This window comes from Urocitellus parryii, chromosome 8 (assembly GCF_045843805.1).
Source record: "Urocitellus parryii isolate mUroPar1 chromosome 8, mUroPar1.hap1, whole genome shotgun sequence".
In the NCBI taxonomy this organism is placed as follows: Eukaryota; Metazoa; Chordata; class Mammalia; order Rodentia; family Sciuridae; genus Urocitellus; species Urocitellus parryii.
The window spans coordinates 154,470,553-154,492,600 of record NC_135538.1 but is presented as its reverse complement, the minus strand read 5'-3'; the positions used below and the strand labels follow the sequence as shown (position 1 = coordinate 154,492,600).

The window sequence follows — 22,048 nt, the reverse complement described above, 5'->3', positions numbered from 1 at the left end:
CTGGCAATTTGGGAGGCTGAGCTGGGAGGACCGCGAGTTGGAGGCCAGCCTCAGAAACTTAGTGAGGTCCTGAGCAACTCAGCAAGACCCTGTCTCTAAATAAAATATAAAAAGTGCTGCGGACCAGGCTCCATGGGTAAGCACCCCTGGGGTTTAAGCTTCAGTCCAAAAAGAAAAAAACTCATATTGGTCTAGAAGTTTCTCGGTGGTGACAAGTAGACAGGGGAAGGCCCAGTGGACCATGAGCCCAGCTGGTGGCCAGGAGAGGGGCTGCAGGTGCTGTTTCTGGCCATGACAGCACAAAGGACACGGGTTTCATCTGCTGGCTCTGGTATCTAAGTCCCTGACAGGGATCTTTATCACGTCAAGGGTGCAGCACAGATGGGGACAGATGACCCTCTCTCCCTCCTTCTGCAGCTTTGCAGGAATTCAAAGGTGCAGGGACAGAAGGCTCCTGTCTGAGGGGAGGCCAAGGCTTGCCCTTTATTCTGTGGCAGGATCTAGAAATGTCTCCTCGTCTGTTGCCATCAAAAGCCCCTGCTGTGTCCCCCACCCCCCCACCCCAAGGGCAACTCCCATCAAATGTGCCTGGTGACCTCTACTTTTTCAAATTTTAAAGCATTTCAGTTCCCATTGAGCCATTGAAACACAAGCAACTGTGTGAAGGCCAGTTTTATCAGGTTTTTGTCTCACAAAAATGTTTATTTTTTTAAATTTTTTTAAGTTGTAAATGGACACAATTCCTTTATTTTTATTTTTTATTTTTTGTGTGGTGCTGAGGATTGAACCCAGGGCCCCACACATGTTAGGTGGGTGCTCTACCACTGAGCCCCTGCCCCAGCCCAGAAAAATGGTGTTGTTGTTATTTTTTTTTTTAAATTTAAGTTCTTAAATTAATATTCAGGTATTTGAAAGGTTGTGATATCTTACTGGTCACATTTATTTTTGATTCTTTTTGGTACCAGTAATGGAATTCAGGGGCCCTCAACCCCTGAGCCCCATCCCCAGCCCCTTTTATATGTTATTTAGAGACAAGGTCTCACTGAGTTGCTCAGGGTCTGGCTAAGTTGCTGAGGCTGGCCTCCAACTTGTGATCCTCCTGCCTCAGCTTCCTGAGCTATTGGAATATGGTTCATATGTTTAATTAATGAGTTAAATAAAATCACTGGCACATATTTAAATAAGGAAAAGTAAGCCAGGCACCGTAGCACACATCTGTAGCCATAATTACTCAGCATACTGAGGCAAGAGGATGGTTTGAACCCAGGAGTTACAGGACTGCTTGGGAAACATAGTAAGACCCTGAAAAATAGAAAATGAAAAGGGAAAAGAAAAGGAGAAATGAAGAAAAAACAATAGAGAGAAAAATTTTAAATGTAAAACCCAGGTGTGGTTGTACACACGTATAATCCCAGCAGCTCTGGAGGCTGAGGCAGGAGGATCGAGAGTTGGAGGCCAGCCTTGGCAACTTGGCAAGACCCTGTCTCTAAATAAAATATAAAACGGGCTGTGGATGGGTCTCAGGGGTGAAGTGCCCCTGGGTTCAATCCCTGGTACCAAAAAATAAAAATAAAAAGCCCAAGTTCAATGTGTAGTGGCCATGGTCCCAAAAGAGGGGGAGACAGAGACAGACAGAGGGAGAGAGCGACAGGGAGAGAGAGAGCGAGAGAAGAAAATTGAGACGAAGTCCCTGCTGATGTTGGCCCAGATCACTTGGCTGAGGTGTCTGTCACACATCTCCACTGTAAGTGACTCTTTTATTCCTCCATTGAGCATGGGTATGTCAGGCAGGATGACTGAGGGCAAAGCATTCTTGTGAGAATTCTTTGGCATGGGAATTGGGGCTTTTTCCCACACTTGCCTATTCATTCAGTCATTTGTTTACACCAAAATGGCCGTTTATTTAGACTCTTGGCTACAGTCCACCATAACTTCATTTGTTATTCAATTGCCCAATTGTTCCAGCTTTGGCCAATGGGAGCATGTCCAGTGCCTCCTGTGTTCCAGGGAGCAAGGTTCTTTACTGACACACTCCAGGACCACTAGTGGATCTCCTGCTGCAGGCCTTTATCCAAGAAGCCCCATTCCTTTGATGTGAGAAAGCTTGTAGGAACCAAGAGCTGGCTCTGGCATCCTCAGGCTCCTTGCTGTGCATTATCACTTCTAGGCCTATCACACTCTAACCCCAAGAGCACACTGATTAACCACATTTCCCAAATGTACCCCATCTGGTAAGAATGAGGCAGATCGGGCATTCATGCTGTCCTCTCCTTCAGTCCTACCACTGGGTCCTTCTGGACTTGGATTACCTATTTGCACAGTAAGGAAGCTTGCTCAATATCCACTTTCCATTGTCCATTTCCAGTGTGCAGAGCCACAAAGCCAGGGTGGCACACAGTCACCACAGGAGCAACCAGGGAGCAGTTGCATGTGGACTCCTTCTGTGCTGCCAACTTGGCTAAGGTCCAGCGATGTGGAGGTCAATGCCTTTAGCTCCTGGCCCTAGATGTTTGGCAGCCCTGTGGTTTAGGGAAAACCTACATAAAAGAAACTCATCTAACTTTGAGAGACTTCAGTATTTCTTAAATTTTGCAAACACAATCTTGGTTTTATTCATCTAGTATCAGTGAATATCACATGAACTACAGAGTATAATTTTTTTAGCTATTTGATTTTATACACCCCTTCCAATAGTATATTTTATATGATTTTATACATCCCATTTCCAACTAGTACCAAAACCATAAAATATTCAGAAGCATGAAAATATATTTTTTAATTGTGCAAGATTTTTCACATATTAAACTCAGAACTTCAATTTGTCCTTCAACATGCTGGACTGCTAAAATTTGAAGGTTATGTCACCTTAAAATTTACTTGTATGGACATGACTTTATTATAGCCACTCTCTTTAAGGTAAGAAGATTAAAGAAGTAGATTTTTTTATGGTTTGCTTTAGTATATTATATATCTTTCTAAAATAAACTATAAGAAAGCCATTCTAATTCAGTGGAAGAGATGCTGAAAGATTCAAGATTAACATCCATTCTTAGCAATGGAAAATGAAGGGAAAGATCCGTGAATTGTGCTCATAGAATTCTGCCCCCATGGGAGACGGAAGGGCCAAGCCAAAAGCCATCAGTGGGAAAGATGAAGAAAGGTGGGCTTTCAGGGCAGGAGTTTCTGGCTAGAAGCTGTTCCTTGCTCACTGGGTCAATTTTTTCTCCCAGCTCCCTCAGGCTGATTCTCTAGGCTAAGATGGTGGGGATGGTGTTTGCTGTAGTCGAGAAAGAAAGTGGCAGGCTGAACCCAGGGGTAGGGCTGAAAAGCTTCCCAAGTCACGCTTGGCTCAGGCTTCTCCAGGGAAGATGGACAGAGGGAAAGGAGGTGCTGGCACCAAGTGAGGGCTCTGGCAAGTTCAGAGGAGCTGGAGGCCCAGGTGGCAGGACACGCCTGGATAGCAAAGAGAGTCTGCAATGCCCATACAAGGGACAGCAGTCCAAACCCTATCATGCATAAGCAGATGGAGTCCGACAAAGACTTGCCCTAACCTGTCTCCCATGTGGGACTGACCTAGCCCTATTAAGCCCTTGGTGGGCAGCCTGGGAAAGCGGGGATCAGGGTAGCCCAGTGTTGGACAGGACACCATGGGAGACAGACCCCATGTGGTTTCTGGCTCATCTCCATCTCTCAAAGGTTTTGGACATGCACACAGATGGAGGAGGTCTCCCTGGTGGAGAACTTTGGAAAGCTTCCTCTAGTGAGACTGGGCAGGGGTGGCAGGGTGGGGGTGGGGACTGCCTTGAGAAAGCAGCTGAGGAATGGAGGGATCGGGATTTTCCAGAGACTTCAGAGATGATGCCTGGTCTGATAGGAACCGTGATTCAATGCCCCGACTTGGGGCTATTTGCCGAATGAGGTAGCTCATTCCTGACCTCTCTGGGCAGGGTTGGTCAGGGATGACAGAAAACAGGCCTTCCCAAGACCAACGGGGATGAAAAGTGGCCAAGAAAAGCCAGATTTGGGCTCCCAGAACGCAATGAGAAAAACAGAGAGAGGGCCGTAAAGGATTCTAGGTGCAGGCTGAGCTGACGGCGCCTGCTATCCATGACTCTGATCCTGACATTGGCCTGGAGGCAGAGACAGCCCTTCCCTGATCTTCCAAAGCCCCGGAGATAAAGGGACCAGCTGGAGGATGGGCTTTGGGGCATCCAAGGGCACAAGTGTGTGACGACCACCCCTATGGAACTCAGCAGGGACCACAAAGTTCCAGCCGCAGTTTGTTCTGAGAGCAGCAAGCACAGCACGGGGTTTGGGGGTCTTCAGTCTTGGAGACAAGGGCGGGATTGCAGGTCTGTCTTCTTGGCCTGGGAATATTTGGGATTCCCCAGCGGGGCCATCCAGATCACCCTTCTGGAATTGCCAGCCCTCTCCTCTCTCCTCAGTGGACAGGAGAGTGGGTGGGAGGGCAGCTTCATTCAGCGGGAGCCCCCACCCCCTCTCCATGGGACCCCCAGCCCCTCTCCTGGGCAGGACCCCGGGGCCGCACAGGCGTGTCTAGATCTCCATGTCCACGGGGCGAATGTTGCCGTTTTGTGCTCTCTGACCCACGGCTCTCTGTCTTTGGTCGGGTCCACTTTTCGAAGCAGTTGGTCCACAGGCTCGACTGTGCTTTGGTTGAACATGTCTGTCTCATGCTGCAGCTGTGTGTACTGACACAGATGTTGCCAGATCATCTCCACCCTCTCCACCTCCAGCCGCTCCAGCTCCAAAGTGGTGGTCACCATCTCTTCAAATCACTTGGACTGGGCCTGGTTGTAGAGGCCCACACAGCACATGAGGTCATCGCCAGCCTGTGTGGACTTTCTCCATGCCTTCTTGATGTCCTCCTCTGTCTTGCTGCTCAGCTTGATCTCCAGCTGCTGGGTCTTCATCTCTAGGTCTCTCTGCCACTCTGTGAGGGCTTTCTGGGCCTTCTCCACTGACGTGTAGAGGCTCGCGAGCTGTTTGTGGAGGTCAGTGATATGGTGGTCACACTTTTTCATGTCTTTCTTGAAGTTCTCACGAAAGTTCATTAGCGGCTTCTCTACCTTGCTGTGAAGCTTGGCAGAGAACTTGAGAGAACTGCCAGACTCTTCTTCACCTGGGCCCAGGTTTCTCCCAAGGAGCCTTCCTCTTGTGCAGCCAAGGAGTTCTGAGAGAGCTTAGCCAAGTTCTTTGCATATTCCTCTTCAATCCTTATCCCCTCTTGGGTGAAGTCAGACATATCTTTCTGCATTTGTTTGCCTTTCAGTTGCTTTTGGAGCAGCAGTTCGAACCCAGCCAACTTGCCATTGCCTTGGGGATCCTTCTTTTCAGCCCAGAAGTAGTCACAGTAGCTCCACTCAGTTGGCTTTAGCAGTTGCTATTCAGGCATGGTGTCTGGGTGAGGAAATGTCATGCAATTTATCATCTTCTCTGTGGAGTCAATTTTATTTTCAAGATTATATTTTCAAGATTATATATTTTGTCTTCATTGCCTGAGGTTCTATCTTCCAAATGGTCTTGTCTGTTGGTGATACTTTCCATTGAACTTTTAAGTTGGTTTAGTGATTCCTTCACTTCAAGGATTTCTTCTTTATTTCTTTTCAGGACCTCTAATATATCTTTACAGAAGTGATCTTTCATCTTCTGAAGCGAATCTGTTATTTTACTGCTTAACTCCTGTGCCTGCTCTCTTATATTATTCTTTACATTGTAGAACAGTTTTACTAAATACATCCTGAACTCCTTCTCTGACATTTCTTTGATGGATTCTCTTATGGGAGAAGCTTGGTTTGTTTGGAGCACTTTATTCCCTTGTTTTTTCATTTTGTTTGTGTGTCTTTCCATCTAGCCATGTGGATCTGAGGCAGGATAGTTTCTACTCTGTAGATTTGAAGTGTCCCTGAAGGTTTCCAGAAACTGGCAGATCTAGGCTCCGGTTTCTGCAAGCTCTGCCACACTGCAGGACCCAGAAGGCTCACCAACCAAGGACAATGGATGAACTCTGGGCAAAAAAGTAGATTTTGAATGAGTCAAGAACATAAAGGATTGGGCTGCACAGCACCCTGTACTCAAAGCAAGACAGTGAGGAATGTGAAAATTGAAGATCAAGGGTAAGGCAAGCCATGGGACAAATCAAGAAAGTCATCAAGGACAAAAGGAGCCAGTCACTAGAAAGCAAGTTAATGCAATAGATCAAATTCCAGAATCCTGGAAAACTATGAACCTAAAATATTAAGCAAGTTGATGGGGAAAGGCAGACATACAAAAGCACCAATATGGGAAAATGGGATTGGAGTACAAATATGAGCTCTACCTTTACAAATAAAAGTCTTTTTACTGGAACAGGTGGTAATTACAGGCAAGGCTATTCCAAAGTCTAAAGGCTTCACCTAGTAAATCGTTCATCTGAATAGAAACTAAATAAAAATGTAACAGTGAATCCACTCTCATATATAATATTATAAAAATCTGAATACATTAAGAAAATCACAAAGGAAGGCATGAAGGGAAGGAGGAAGAATGTATTTTAGACAAATGCAACATTCTTCTCAAAAGGCAGGAACCTTCCAAAAGCTCACTGGAATTTGGGAAAAGAAGGATTCGATTGTTTTGTATGGTGGGATCTCCATTTCCTTTCAATATGCCCATTTAAAATTTTTTTTTGATTTTTTATTTAGTGTTTCTAAATCAGTAAATTTTGTTTGTGATTATTTTTCTATTCATTATATGTATCTAAAATATATACAGCAGAAACACTATGCTTTACACTAAATACATCATGCATTTATCATTAATTTATTATTAATATAATTCATAAAAATATTTTAAAAATTATTAGTTGTTGATGGATCTTTATTTTATTCACTTATGTGCAATGTTGAGAATTGAACCCAGTGCCTCACACATTCTAGGCATGTTCTCTATCACTGAGCCACAACCCTAGACCCTGTAAATATAACTTTAATGGTTAAAAATATGCATCAACTTTCAAGATTGACCTTGAAAGTGAAATATATTTTCCTGGTAATATAGAGCTTATTTAGTCAATTTTTATATCATGTTTTGTAGTTTTTTAAACTCTAATTTTCACTTCCAATATGATAATAAAATCATTGGTTAAATATTGTGTTATGGCTTCTTTTTCTTTTATATTAAAGGATTGATTTTACAAAATAGGATTCAAATTAAATAAACACAATAATCACAAATTACGTCATAAGATCAAAATTATGGCAACTCTATCAGGATTACAAGCTGCTTTTAAAAAGCCAAACAAAATTGGAATAGAAGTTTACTTAACACTTAACTGTAATTCTTGTGAATGTCTTGGTAAAAGAAAGAAACTCATTCATTACTGAAGTGAAGCAGAACTTCGAGGTTGGAGTGTTTGTCCTCACTGGTGACAAGCCAGCTTCGCACTCTCCCTCCACTCATGGTAAGGCATCAGGTTTACTTGGAGGTGCATCCAGGGTTACACTGCTCTGAGTTTTCCTGACACCATCTGAGTTCACTTTGAAATGAAGAAACACAGAAGCTACAGCCATATGAGGTGGAGCCTCCTGGAGTTCTTGAGAGTTTTCTCTGTCATATACTAATGCACTTATTATGAGTAATTTGAAGTTTTTGAGGAACCATAATAGGAAATGTATTGACTATTGTTCCAGAGCTGTAACAGTGTTTGAAAGCTACCTACCCCTTGAATCCCCTTACTGAATGACCAAAGTTTTTTTTTTTCAAAAAAATTTCAAATTAATTCTTGATTCTCCTTTCCTTTAACTCAATCTCTATAATTATGACATTCTTTATTATTAATAGAATTAAATTGAGCTGAGGTTGTGGCTCAGAGGTAAAGTGCTCTCCTAGCACGCGTGAGGCATTGGGTTCAATACTCAACACTACATAGAGTAAAATAAAGACGTTGTGACCATCTGTAGCTAAAAAATAGAATATTTTAAAAGAATTAAATCTAATTAATTACAATTAAATCTAAATCTAATTATTTAAGCATAATACATAAAAGTTTTTAAAAATAATTTTGTATTATATAACAAGAGATGGGAAAAAACTATAGTATGGTTACAGCCAATTTGTTATCCAGCAAAGACAAGTTTCTTCTTCATTCATAATTCTGCTCAAATTCCTTTCAAAGAAAGTAATCTTCAATATCTAATTTCTGGTTGTGATCCAAACTCATGAATACTTGTGAAAGACTGAAAGATTTGTAAGTGCATAAAATAACTATTCAGAGATACAACCTCTATTCAGTGTTCTTCAAATAATTTTAAAAATATCTAGTCACATTTTTTAAGCCTCATCTTTTACTAAGTACTTATCTTCACCAAGAGGGCATAGCATTATGCTTTCTAAAAAATGAAGAGGAAGAGGAGGGGGAGGAGAGGCAGGAGGGGGAGGAGAGGCAGGAGTGTGGACTTCAAAAATTTTGGAACTAGATTGAAAGAGAACATTGAAAAAGAGAAGAAATTATTGTTGAGATTTTGGATACCAACGTAAATAGAGTTTGCTAATAGGGACTATATGAATATAAGTTTTTAAGTGAAAATGTAAAGAGGAACAGAAAGACATGCAAATAATGAAAATCAGTTAGGGATTTCACCAAATTACAGATACAAATACTTTTATGATACATTTTTCAATTAAATTTTTGCTGAGTCTTTTCATGACCTCTGTTAATATTTGAGAATCATGGTTGAAAATGCCAGATTTTGGCTTAAGCATCCTAAATAAATAAATGATGTACAGTTTTATTTATTCTGTTATCAATTATGGTCTTCCTTATGGGAAAACAGCCACCTTTCCTTGTGTTTTAGTGTATGGTTGTCCCTTTGTATTCATGGAAGGGTGGCTCCAAGCCCATCTCCCCCATACACAGAAAAATCTGCTGAATTTCCAGGTCCTTATGTACAATAGTGTTATATGTTTATATGACTTAGTGCACATCCTCCAGTATACTTTCAGTCATTTTTACATTAATCATAACATCCCGATACATTTTATTGGAATGTTATATTTTATTGGGATGTTCAATATTGTTTAGGAACTAGTGTCTAGAATAAAGGTATGTACATGCGTAGTGATGATTGCATTTATTTTAAGATTTCTTCAAACTCATCATTGACTGAATCTACTCGTATATAACCTGAAGGTATTCAGGACTGACTGTACTTCAAACGACATATAGGATTATAATTAAGATATTAAATGTTATAACGTTCTCCATAAATACAGTATTTTAATAATCCTAAGTTACTATATCACATTTTATTATCCTAAATCATTCAATGTTTTATTTATCTGATCAGACTACTATAGAGAATGTTATTAGTACATGGCCAACACTGCTAGATGCTTTGGATATGATGCCACATATTAAAGTTGATGCTAACATCTAACACCCACAGTTAAAGACTAAACAGTCTCTTAGTAAAATTTTATTAATTGTTAATGATACAAATGTACAAACAACTGTCAAGTTATACTTTTAATAAGAATATTAATGAAGAATGCTCAGTGTCAGTTACAGCATAGAATAAATGAAGTCAGAAAGATAAAAAAGAACTTACTAGAAAAAATGCAAAGAAATTAAGACTTCATAGATGAGGAAGAACTTTTGGAAAAGAGGGGCAGGAAGGACATTCCATTGAGAGGGAAAAGCAACCTTAAAGGCCTCGGGAGAAAATGAATAAGGATAGATGTCAGGGATTGAAGTCAGCATACCTGCAATAAAGAGCTAGAGAAAATGTGTGGAGTTGAGGAGGCTGGAGAATTCAGTAGGCAGGAGCCCAGTGAGGACACCATGCTAGAGTCCTTGAAGCAGGGCGATTATAGGATGAGACTGAGATGAGGAAAAATAGAATCACATAAATATTTCCACTTAAACAGATAGAACAAACCAGAGAGGAGGAAAGTTCCCCAACTCAGCAGTAGGAAGCTGTTGCAAAGCTGAGAGAGAAGTGCTGATGGTTCTGAAAGAGATAAAGAAAATACTGGACTCTGGGGTGATTCAGGAAGTGAAAGTTTTGTTTTGTTTTGTTTTGTTTTGTTTTTTAACTTGTCATTATTTGGATATAGTATGTGAGATGGAAAGTAAAATAAAAGCTAACCCTTTAGCTTTCAGTTGATTGTTTGGATTGTGGAATATAATATTCAGTGACAGAGGGATTTGGGAATAATCGTAATAATTTGGGGAAATGGAAATAATCCTCCAAGTGTGACCCTCTCTCTCTCTCTTTGTCCCCCACCTTTCTCTCTCATTTGTAATTGAGAATTAAATCTACAATGATGCCACAGACACTATGAAATTCACACTAACCCTACATAAATTTAAAAAAAAATTCTGTTTACTATACATGTCCCATTCTTGTTTTGTTTTTCACCTTAACACTTTTGAATTTGGGACACCTCTAACATCAGATAATCAACAGTATTATCCTAATATTTTTTTCTGTTGTATTCATTGTTTTCTTCATTCCCCTGCTTTTTTTCCTGAAAAATTGACATCAAAGGATAAAATATCTTAAAAAATGTGTCAATTGGGAACCAAGAAAATATGTTATCCATCAAATCATTCAAATAAGAACTGATGGCAATAGAAATTTCCAACTATATTTTTTCGATGACATTTTGAAAAATAAATTTAATATTAACATCTATAGTATTACAAAATACATGTTATTGTAAGCTATGGTAATATTTGGAAAATTTAGAAAACTACCCATATGTTCATTACTGTACACTGTATTTAGGAATATGTTTTAAAATATTTTAATCTCAAGAAAGTGGTTCTACATTTTTTCTAGTATTCGGGTAATGTCCAACTTCTTTAAATTTTTCTGATAAGTAATATTTCTACAGAGGTTAGACCCAATGCTTCTCTACTAATATACTTTTAATGCAGATGTGGTCCTGTAGCCAGACTGTTTTGTTTTGCTTTGCTTTTATTTCTATGCTCAGAATGCCTTGGTCTTGTAGAGTTATTTTCTTTGATATTATATATTGACTAATGATTATAGAGAAGTTCTATGTGTCAGGGATCAACCTAAGTGTTTTCCATTAATTAGGTCATTTAAAATACAGCATCCCTATTTTTCTTACTCCTGCCTTATAGAACCAAGGCAGAGGGAAGTCAAGAAATGATTTCATTTTTGTGTAGATAATAATACCAGAGTCAAGTAAGAGAAAAGAAAAAAAATCTCCTGTAGATGTAGCTTATTTCTTGACATATGCAGGAATTCTAATGTTCACTGTTTTTTTTTTCTCTAAATTAGTAATTTGTGCAATATTCTTGAGCAGGTTTTCTTCCACAACAAATCATGTCCCATTAACCTGCATCTTGTCTTTCCAACTTTCTGTCAGTATCAGTAGTCAGCCCAATAAACAACGCTTCCTCTGCATTCTCCACAATATAGCTCTTCCAAAGTGAATTCAAGCTTATTCAATGAAATCTCATCCTCACCCATTTTAAAACAGAGGAGTAAGTAAAAGTAAATGAAACAATGTTTTAGATTTACAACTGTTCTCTGTTATCCAGTTTTGTCCCATGGCTTCAGTTAATATTCTTTGTATTTGCATTCTTAAGTTTCCAATGTTTCATTAGCTTTGGAAATTGTTTAAATCTGCTTTCTTTCTTCTGTATTTAACATTTATGCTAGAATTGCTTCCGATTTTTATGAACATGTTGTATTCTATTTTTCTTGGCCTGTCTCTAACATTTACATTTGCAGGTCACTTTTTCTTTCCAAGACATACATTATCCTCTGACTTTTGTTCCCATAATGTTCACTGCTGTAATCCAAAGTGCCATCACTACTTTCTGCAATGGCTTTGTAACTGGTCTCCTTTCCATTACATGAGATCACTGTTTTATAATTTTTTCCTAAAATTGCTGGATAAAGTTCTTTATACCCAACATCTCAGAATGCCTCCTATCTCTTCAAAAGCCACTTGGATATATGTACCATTCTTAGTTTAAAACTAAGCAAGTGTTCTGAGTTCCCCCTGCCTCTGGAAGGTGATTACGTCAATAAATCCTTTCCTAAAAGGTCTTCTAGCAACCTGTTGTTGACATTTATACACTGAGAGAATTTCTAGCTTTTCTCTCAAGAATGCATAGTAGATTTAGTGATTCACTTCTAAAGAACAGTAAGTTGTGAAAGAAGAGTGGATGGTTTATAAGACTGGGTTATAAAAGGCAAAACATACCAATAGTCCACTTCTAAGTGCCTTCTTCCCATAGCCCCCAATTTGCACTAGAATTCCATTCTTTTACCTTAACGTTAAATATAAATCATGCTGTATTAATATGAAAATAGATTAATGGTCTGTAAGTATAGTTTATGCAATTAACACATACAATCTACTAAAATATGATCACCAAAATAATATAATGTATTTATTAAGAAAACTAAGAAAAGTCAGCCTTGAAAACTTAAAGTTAAATTTAAAACTTAAAGTCAAATTTAATTCTTGCATTTCTCTGTCTTTGTGTGTGTGTGTGTATTCTCAATTTCACAGGGCTGGGAATTAAACCCAAGTCTCACACATGCTAGACAGGCATTCTACCAATGAGGTAAATATCCAGCCCTTTTATAATCTTGAGACAGGGTCTGAGCTTGAACTTGAACTTGCAATCCACCTTGCTCAGCCTCCTGATAACTGGGAGTATAGGAATGTGCCCCCATGTACTGATTATGTCTCAGTTTTAAAAATTTGTTTTAATTAGTTAAATGTGTCTAATTATTAACTATTTTTAACTTTTAATAATTAATGTGTGAAATCATATATAAAAATAACCTCATTAATATTGATTTATATGAACAAGCATACTAAAAAGTCCCTGTAAGTGAAAGTTGAATTTTCTGCTTCTCTTGGCGAGTGGGTTCCTAGTAAGTGGCAGGCCTCAGCAGCCAAGGTGCTCTTGATAGGAGACTCTACTCACTGGCATTCCAGCAGACCACAGAAGCTCACCACCAACTTTTTTCCCCAGGAGTCCCAGCTTCTGAATTTACAAGATGCAAACAACCTCCAAGCATTTCACAACAATTCTCCAGTTGAGTGTGCTCAGCTAGTGGTATGTATAATGCTGTTGGTTCATGTTTATGCTAACAAGGGTTTGGACATTGGTGGAAACTTAAGAATTGCTCATGGCCCCACGCCCCCTGAGGGAAAAGCAGAAGCCAGGGCAGAGAACTTGTGCTTATCCAACAGCCCCAGTCCACGCTGCAGCTGGGGGGTGGGGGGGGAGGGGGGAGGAGGAGGGGGGGAGGAGGTGGGGGGGAGGTGGAGGAGAGGTGGGGGGGGGAGGTGGAGGAGAGGAGGTGGAGGGGAGGAGCCGGGGGAGGAGCCGCGGCTGCCACCCAGAAGGAGCAGCCAAAATGGAGCCAGAGTAGCTAGAAGAGCTGGAGCAGCTGGAGGAGCCAGAGTAGCTACCGCTGCATCCCAGAAGGAGCGGCCATGTGTCTAAGACAAAGCTGGAGCACGGGAGCCCTTGGAGCACAGGTACCGCTGCGGAGCAGGAGCTAAAGCCGCCGCCGCCAGGAAAAGGGAGCCACCAGAGCACGCAAGCATTGGAGTGCGGGAGCCGCCGCCACCTGCTGCCAGGGCCCCCAAAGCCTTGAATTCGCTCCAATGCAGGAGGCGACTTTGCTGCTGGAGTGTAGGAGCCAATGACGCTGCCACCAGAGCGCGGGACCCAACATCACCTGGTTGGTGGCGTCCAGAATTCAGGATCCCACAGTGCCGCCAGCAGAGGACCAGAGATGTCGGAGGGCAGGAGCCAAGGCTGTTGCAGCTGGAAGGCAGGAGCTGCTGCCTCCAGAGCTCAGAGCCGCCCCCAGGGGACCCAGCCCAAGGACCCAAGCTGGGAGCCCCTGGGGAAAGGTGCAGGCACCATGGGTCGGAGGACTGCAGCTTCTGGGGAGGTCCTCTTGGGCGAAGGGAGTCGCCACATTGGAGGAGGTCTGACCCAGGGTGGGCGTCTTTCTCTGCTGGAAGTGTGACTGTGAGTCCCGGGGTTGCGGGGCTGGAGGTAAGCGGTACCTCTGGTGTTTTAAGAGTGTGTAGGGGTAGCTGCAGCATGAGGATCCCTCAGGTGGGGGCATACCTTGCGGTGTCTGGGTGGGGTCCCATTTTGTGGAGGTACAGGTCTCAGTGAGGAGATCTTAAAGGAGTGTCAAGCTCCTGGGGACAGGAAGGCCTGTTGTGGGGGGTGATGTGGAAAGGGGATGCCCAAGGGAGCCCAGCCTTCAGCAAAAAGGAGAGGCTCAATTTGGGGCCATGAAGACTTCCTCCCACAACCCAACATTTTCATTCCTGGGAGACAACTCTAGGAGTCTGAGGGCCCCTTCACTTGGCGTTCCAGGCCAGAGGGTATGGACTGCTCCTTTGGCGTATGGGTCTCCTCACCCCTGGCTTTCTATGACAGGAAGATGGCAGGTTTTTGCTTGCACTCTCCCTTGGGCCAACCTCGAGCTTATTCAGGCCTCTGGATTCATAGCTCAGTCCAGGTCCCTGTAGAGGTTGGGGATGTTTACGGTTGTGGAGACTAAGGATAGCATTTCCATGTCTGGACTGTGAATGTGTGGGTCCATGAATATGGCTGTGTGTGCATGAGTATATGTGACTGGAGTATGTGCATATGAGAATGTGTGTGCACCTGTCTGGAGATGTCCAAGTGTATATCTAGGTATTGTATGTATGTGTATCTGTGTGCATGAACAGTTTTTGTGAGTCTGTACTTGTATGATACGTGAGTTCGTGGGAGTGAATAAGGCTATGACTGTGTGTGTGCTTGTGTGGTCACTGTGTATTACCCTTCCCGTGTCAGTGCCGCCATCACTCAGCCTGGTGCCACATTGCAGCTATGTTTGCATCTTGCAAGTTTTCAGCCCAAGATAAAGGGAATACAAAATAAAAGACACAGAATAGAGAAGTAAAAAAAAGGCAGAGAGCAGAGTGTGGGGTAAAGGTGTGAACAGAAAGAGCCAGAGCATGCTCTTCCCAGCCCTGAGTGCTTCCATTTGGGAAGGTGCTGCAGCCACTGCCCAGAGGCAGCATATGACATGAGGCCACAGCTGCCTGCTCTCAGAGCACTCTTGGAGCTGGGAGTGTGCACATAGGGGCAAGTTGGTGCCATCTTGGATTCTGAGTTCTTCTTTGGTTTGCAAAGGTGGTAGTAGCGCCTCTGTAAAGACAGGTGATGCACAGAGGTGTGGCTTCCAGCAGGAAGGACAGTGGCTAGCTGAACATGACCAAGAGATGGTGGAGCACATGACCTCAGCATTTTTGACAAGGCACACAGTACCTGTGTGAAGGCCACCTGGAGCTCACCTGCCAGGTAAGGGCTACACTAATTACCTGATGCTCAGTCAAGTGAGTGGCAGTAGTGGATGACCTGGTTCTAAAGCTCCTTGCTAAAGGAGGAAAATATTTTAAGTGCTATAGGAAATGTTTTTGCTAGAGGAGTTGAAAGAAGGAAATTTGGAGGGAACAAAAGCGGTTGTTCTGTCAATTTGGGACCGGGGTCGGTTTGAACCTGAGAAGGCACTCTGCTGCCTACAAGATTAGAAAATCCTCATGCTTGCTAACATTGAAAGAGATTGGCATGCCCACATTTTACCATTGTTTTCCTTTTCTATAGTTTATGTTCACTTAAATAGCTTAATTCTAATCTAAATACTAATGTAAAAAAGCACAAGGTACAGCTAAGAGATTGCATTAGGAAACTTTAATATTTAACATGGGATTTAAAAAAAAATTCTATTTATCCAAAACCTGATTTATTTTGTGTAATGCCTTAAAGTCTGATGATTGATGTTGGTGGTGTGTTATACATGAACTGTCTTCTATAGTATTTTTGGTAATTTTGAAACATTCAGAGTTAACATATTGGTCAGAAAATGAGTCTTTCAATCAAGACTTTTATATTGTAGTTGTATGTCAATATTAATAAGTTTGATATTGCATCTTTTAACCAAGTTCAAATTCTTGCAAATTATACTTTGAACAATTATTTATCTGCAGCAGATGGAAAAAAATATTCTATATGTTACTATTTTAGAAATGTATGTTAAGTAAAAATATACTGAGATGCATTGAGAAGTCTATCCAAGATTTTTTAGAATTTTACAAAATCTTGTCAAATTCATAAAGTGTAGCTTTAAAAACAAATTTTATGAGATATAACAAAACATTCTTTTAAACTACTAGTCACAATCCTTTTATTTTGGTAGATGAAAGAGTGAAGGAAAGCTGGCACTTTTTAAAAAACAAAATTGGTGCAAGAAAATCTTTTGAGTAAAAAAAATATATAAAAATCTCATATATATATATATATATATATATATATATATATATAGAGAGAGAGAGAGAGAGAGAGAGAGAGAGAGAGAGAGAGAGAGAGAGGTGGGGGGGGGAGAAAGTGTTCACTTTAAAATATTTTCCAGATGGAAAAAATGCAAGAATTTTTCCTGCTTTATGTAAATTTTTGGTCTTGTGAGTTGCCAGTTTTAACTTGTTTTTGTTTTATGTGAGATTCAGATACACAATGATATCTATATGGTTCTTTGAAAGGCTTTCAGCTGCTGAGGAAGTGTATTTATGCTTTCGGTTCAAAAGAACTTATTCCCTGGAAAGCACTGAAAAAAAAATGAGGACATTTCAGAATTATTTTCAGATTATTTTTCATATTCCTTTTTGATACTATAGGTTATTTTATTTGTTATAGGTGTTAAGTACTTTTTTATAAAGTAAAAATTTAGACTATATTTGGAAAAAATACCTAGCTATATCTGATATTTAAAAGATGTTTTGTCAAAAGCATAAATTAACAAGGGTGACAAGTTAATGGAGGTGGACAAGTTAATTGAACTCTTTCGCATTATTTGATAAAATAGCATATGTTTGCTGACTTTAGGAATCATGGCTGGTGAGAAATCACTAAAGATTTACCAGAGGCGACTTTATCATAAACAAAATCTACTAAAATCTGCAGGTTCGAATTCATAATGGTTATAAATGTTTCTAGTATTCATACTGTCCAAAAGTTGCAAATCACATCTCCAATAGCAGCTGATTTGTTAGTTTTTAGGGATGGTTAAATATATGCCCATATTTTATTAATTCATACTATCCACAAGTCCAGATACAATGTAATAAAACATTTTCAGTGAATCACTTTCTTCCTTTTAAGTATTTACCTCTTTGACCTGGTCAAATTAGTGAACTGATTTAGAAGATAAAATCTAGAAAATACCACAGGTCTTACAATGTCAAATATTGATCATTGGTGGTACACATAGGTAGCTTTTGTTTTTGTTTTATGGAAAAATATGTTAGAAGTGTTGATGGGAGGCTAAACTATTTGATTCAAATCAACCTATATATTTTTAAGTTCTACATTTTTTAATTTCTTTACAAATATTTTAATACTTATTGTTAAGTACATATACACCAAGAGAAAATATTAAATAAAGGGAAACACTTGCTTGGGGAGTTTAAATTAACTTAAAAAAACAAACAATATATATATATATATATATATATATATATATATATATATATATATATATAGTGTAGTTTTTGACTATTTTAGATCATAGTTCATTGCCTCACTTGGCATGAAATAAAAACATCATATTTAACATGTTCCTATCAGTATTTCTTTATATTTTATAAACATCCTACATGCAAAATTGGTATTAACATAAAATTTCACTCAAAAATTATAAAGACTAAGTTAGATTACCAACTCAAGTAGTGTAAGTGCTCTCACAACTGTTTGGCTGCCAAACATAGGTTAAAAAAATTTCTTTACCTAAACTCTTTGCATTGTAATGAAATAAATTCTGACTGCTTGAAAAGTCATGATCTACTGGAAATTTGCCTGTAAAATAATTCGTAAACATTAAATATTTTGAATATAGGATTCTTCACAATTGATATAAATAATTTTGTATGTACATTTTATAACACCAGTGTTGGTTTTTAATGTTTATCATTATTTTCTGTGATATGTCTAATACATATTTGGTGATTTTTATTAAAGTATTGGGTACGTTCTCCAAGACTGAAATGTCAATATAAAGTGTACTTGATTGTATTAAAAATGTGTTGCAGGAATTGAGCAAGCAAAGAAAAATATAAAGGCTTTTTATGGTCTTTTTCTAAACCTAGTGTAGGTTCTGCTTATCTGTAGCTCTTTATTGATGCTATAGATAAGATGGTGCTGCTATGTTAGTGAAAGATAAAATACAAAACATTTCACTTACTTCAAAACTTGAACAGAAAGGCTATTTTATTTTTTTATTTATGCATTTAAAGTCCAAGTTTGTTTTCTCTTTTTTAAAATCCTGAGTGACACTTGAAATGTCTCAACAATTTTCAGACTTCTTGATGATGGACTATTTGTGGCAATTTTAAGGAAAATCTGTTTTATAGGTAGCATAAACACTTTTAAGATTGTGTCTCTAGCACAATTTGTGATACAGGAGGAGTATCTTAAAGACAAAAGACTTAGGATAATACAGACCTTACTGGGTAGATATAATCTACTTTCAACTTTAGATTTGAACACTTGCAGTGTGGTCTATCATAAATGTGGGTTTCTTTTTTTCTTTTTTAAAGAGAGAGTGAGAGAGGAGAGAGAGAAAGAGAGAATCTTTAATATTTATTTTTAGTTCTCGGCGGACACAACATCTTTGTTGGTATGTGGTGCTGAGGATCGAACCCGGGCCGCACGCATGCCAGGCGAGCGCGCTACCGCTTGAGCCACATCCCCAGCCCAATGTGGGTTTCTTAAGAGATTTTCTTACTACAAATCAAATCCTTGGTGACACACATTTGTGTTAGTCTTTTCAACAGTGGCCATAGCCTGAGGGAGAATCTCCTGATCGTTGTGAACTGCAATAGTAAAGACTCTGTTTTTGACAGGTGCAAATCATAAAAATTACCCTGTCATTTTTCCTAACTTAATAAAGCTTAAAGACCAATCATATCTAAGTTGTCTTTTGGTGTTTTAATATTTACCATTTTAAAACAGAAAATGGTTCCTTTGGGCCAATTTTATGGGGTTAATGCATTGTCAGATTCTAAGAACTCACTTAAATAAACAAGATTAGCACTAGCAATCTTATTATTTTTTTTTCACAAGCAGTAATTCCGACAATAATATTATGTCTATCAGTTAGGTAAGAACTAGCCAGTGCAGTACCACTGTGAATTCTAGCAAGAAAGATAATGTGAGATGTTTTGGTTTTATGTTTCTCAAGCTAAAAGACAAAGGAGTGTTAGTGAACTAAACTTGGACTCCTATAGCCCTGACACTTGTATTCAGTGAGCTTCCAGTATACAATTATTTGGTTTAATATCTAAACTATATTTTCATATAAGTGCCAATAGCACAGTATTTTATAGTAATTGCTTTCAATTATTTCATCAATAAAGCTAAGTCCCTAGATATCCTGGGAAAAAATTGTGTATACTTTATAAATTCTTGTTTGTTGATGATTCAAAAGATAGACATTATAAAACTGTGTTTTCTAATTTTTACATTTTATTCTCATAAGATTGTCTTTTTTCTAATTTATTGAATATATCAAGATTTGTTTACAAAAACTTATCTAGTAAAATAATTTTTTTAAAATTGATAATTTCAAATTAGAAAGAATGTCTAGTTTCTCTCACAGTCACCACAAACGTTTACTTGTGAGTCTGCTTAATCTGTTTTTACTACATATGCACACTCTAATAAAATTGTGTCAAGAAATAACATAGCTAACACCTATGAACAATTTTTTGGCAGTCTGTAACTTTTGTAGCATGTTCTTTGGGAATGTACCTTGTCTGCACTTCCACAAAGGCTAATTTGTCATTTATTAATGGAAAAAAATCATAGAGATACATGTGTACTTTGAAATCATTTGGAGAACTTATACCCCCTTGAATTAATAAAGGAGTTGCTTTGTGATACCTCTCAGAGATAGCAATACATGTCCTGCTTGAACATGGAAAGTGACAAGAGTACACTACCTCACCAAGATAGCAACTTTAATTCATGAACATCTCTTCTTTTGTTGAGCAAAATTAATTCTTTCTATTTTTTTTTAAATCTCCTGATACCAATGTGGCTATATGGAAATTTTTTCTCTATTACATTTGAGCTTGAAAATCTCATGTGCCTTGGTTTCCAAACCCTATACTCTCCCAGTTCCCCTCACCTAAATAGTTTTTCCATGTTAATCTTTATGTGTGGTATGCATCTGAATGTGATCCACTTTACGGTCTTACTATGAAAAGACATCTCTCTCTTTTAAACAGATGTTCTGCTTGTCTAAAAGATTTCAGGATTATACTATTTTTTAATATGGAATTTACACTTGTCTTTTATGAATTTAGATTTTGCACACTTCTCTTTTTGAGGTTTATGATTGGTTAACTTGCTCCTTGCTGTCAGTGTTCATTCTTTCAGCTGCTTAAGATTTTCTAATCTAAGGAAGCCTGGCATGTGCAAGTACAAGTTAAAAATGTTGTCTTCAGCCCTATTGCTTATACATTTTAAACATTTATTTATTTATTATTATTTATCTATCTATCTATCTATTTATATGTGGTACTGTGGATTGAACCCAGTGCCTCACACATGAGCAGCGAGTGCACTACCACTGATCTACAACCCTAGCCCACATATATTTTAAAGACCTCTTGACACTGTTAGACCACGACACAAGAAAAGACCACTGACTCCAATTAAAATCAAATTAAAGCAAGCTTATTATTTCGACCGGCCGGGCTGCCTTTCCCTCCCAAAACGGCGGGAACAAGACAGCCCCGAGGCTTCTTTGTGGCCCAGTTTTATAGCCCAAAAAGTTACACAAAGGGGGGGTTACAGATAACAACACTCTGAGGAGCATAACACAAGTTTACATTTTGCTGGCCCCGGCATCAGAATTTATGGAGATCTTAGAGACTCAGAGAGGGTCATTGTCCGGCCAGGGAAGGCCAGAATTTATGAGGCGTCACTAAGGTTTAGGAAAGGGTTGTTATCTGGTCAGGGAAAACCGGACCTGGGTGAGTTCAGGGCACGGGCAGGCATTCCAAGTAGGTTCAGAATTTGCAGTAATTTATACTAAAGCCAAAATTATCTTTTCATGGTTTTATGGCGAGATGCCCAATTTTAAGAAAGGTTGGGTCTATCAGACACCATTTAGTGTAATTGAAAAACACTATCGAACAACAAAAACAACAAAACACTATTAAACAAATCTTAAAAATAGCTAGTGTTCTTGTTGCTTTTAGATAGTTTGAATAATTTTGCTCATCAATAATTTATGTAGATTCATTATTTTTATGCTTAAATGAGTCTTGCTTCTACATAGCCTCCCACTTTTCCAAACACCACACCCTTCTCCCAGAGGGAAGAAATGCATAATTGCAAATTTTCATACCACAATGGGAAATCCAGAGTTACTGAGAATTCCAAGCATTCAACTTGACATTTAGCATATTTAGGTGAGACCTATGTAGAGCCATATTTGGGGCAGGATTAGGAATAAGAAAGAACTTAGTTATTTGTGTCAATATCTTTATTGCAGGTGAAGAGTTAAGAATTATATGCATTGTGCATTATGTTTAAAATTGAAGTGGCAGCCATAGTGTATTGCTATGTATTGTATTATAGATCTTCAAATCTGTGAGAAATAGGTGGTATAAATCTGATATTCTTGAGGAATCCATACATAAAGGTGTTCCTGAGTAATTAAGTTTCAAAAGTACTCAATGCATTTCCAATCACCTTGAAAGTTGAAAATATCATAAGTCAAAAATGCATTTAGTACACCTACTCAACAGTCCAGCCTACCAGTGCAGTACAATGTAGAATGTTGGTTGTTTATTCTTGTGACGATGTTGTTCACTGGGATCTGTACTTTTGCTGCCACTGGACAAAAAGATTATCATACCACATATGATTAATCTTGGAAAAGGATAAAATTCAGAATTGGAAGTTTGT

At 39.0% G+C, this 22,048-nt stretch overlaps 1 pseudogene; it reads right to left on the bottom strand.

Annotated features, from left to right (window-relative positions):
* Positions 1-4,557: 4,557 nt before the first annotated feature.
* On the bottom strand, positions 4,558-5,452 carry LOC144256513 (growth arrest-specific protein 7 pseudogene; annotated as a pseudogene).
* Positions 5,453-22,048: the final 16,596 nt, after the last annotated feature.